The sequence below is a fragment of the Salvelinus sp. IW2-2015 genome, linkage group LG6.1, assembly GCF_002910315.2.
Source record: "Salvelinus sp. IW2-2015 linkage group LG6.1, ASM291031v2, whole genome shotgun sequence".
NCBI classification, from domain to species: domain Eukaryota; kingdom Metazoa; phylum Chordata; class Actinopteri; order Salmoniformes; family Salmonidae; genus Salvelinus; species Salvelinus sp. IW2-2015.
In genome coordinates, this window is record NC_036845.1 from 282,235 (window position 1) to 283,541 (window position 1,307).

The window sequence follows — 1,307 nt, forward strand, 5'->3', positions numbered from 1 at the left end:
GAGACTGACTGAGCAGCAGATGGCTCTCTTCAGCTCACTGGTGCTCATTAACCCAGGTAAGACACACAAATGCACACACATTCTGTAAAATGATATTGTTMCAGATAATCTTAGTACAATAAAGTTATAGATCAGCAAAGTCATAGATCCGTAAAGTCACAGAAACGTAAAGTCATAGATCCGTAAAGTCATAGTCATAGATCCATAAAGTCATAGATCCGTAAAGTCATAGAACATAATAAGCTGATTAATGGTATAAAATTATCTATTTTATCTCTTTTAATCTTTTTTTGTGTGTATTTTTGTTTGTGTGTGTGTAGATCGCCCCTGTATTGAGGATAGAGGCAGAGTACATAGAATGAGGAGAGACTTGGAGGTATGCCTCAACCACATGCTACGCAGAGACAACCAAGAGAGCCTTCAGCACAAGGTAACACACACAGGCACTTGCACATACACGCACACACACAGGCACACACACACAGGCACTTGCACATACACACTCACAGACACATACTCACGCATTCAAGTTTGACTGAGTAGTGAGTGGAGAGCGTTACCAGTGGTGTAAAGTACTTAAGTAAAATTACTTTAAAGTACAACTTAAGTAGTTTTTGGGGGTATCTGTACTTTACTTTACTATTTATATTTTTGTCAACTTTTACTTTTACTTCACTACGCTCCTAAAGAACATAATGTACTTTTTACTCCATACATTTTCCCTGATACCCAAAAGTACTCGTTACATTTTGACAGGAAAATGTTCCAATTCACACACTTATCAAGAGAACATCCCTGGTCATCCCTACTGCCTCTGATCTTTCAGACTCCCTAAACACAAATGCTTAATTTGTAAATTATGTCTGAGTGTTGGAGTGTGCCCCTGGCTATCTGTAAATGTTTTTTTCATGTTGCCATCTGGTTTGCGTAATATAAGGACATTGAAATGGTTTATTCTTTTACTTTTGATACTTAAGAACATTTGAGCAATTCCATTTACTTTTGATAGTTAAGTATATTTTTAACCAAATACTTTTGGACWTTTACTCAAGTAGTATTTTACTGGGTGACTTTAACTTTTACTTGAGRCATTTTCTGTTAAGGTATCTTTACTTTTACTCAAGTATGACAATTGAGTACTTTTTCCACCATTGGTGTTTACACTCTATGACATCACTGGACAGTGTGTAGAACTGTCATTGACTAGCTCTCTGTGTGTGTTGTCCCCAGCTCTACCAGAAGGTGTCAGTGTTGCAGTCTCTGTGCAGTCTTCATGTGGAGAAGCTGCACTGGTTCAGCCAGCGCTA

The 1,307-nt window shown here is 37.8% G+C and overlaps 1 long non-coding RNA gene across 1 annotated transcript; it reads left to right on the forward strand.

Moving 5' to 3' along the window:
* Positions 1-1,307, forward strand: LOC111964818 (uncharacterized). Its single transcript, XR_002877442.1, has 3 exons — positions 1-56; positions 321-430; positions 1,231-1,307. It is a non-coding gene; the product is annotated as an uncharacterized lncRNA (long non-coding RNA).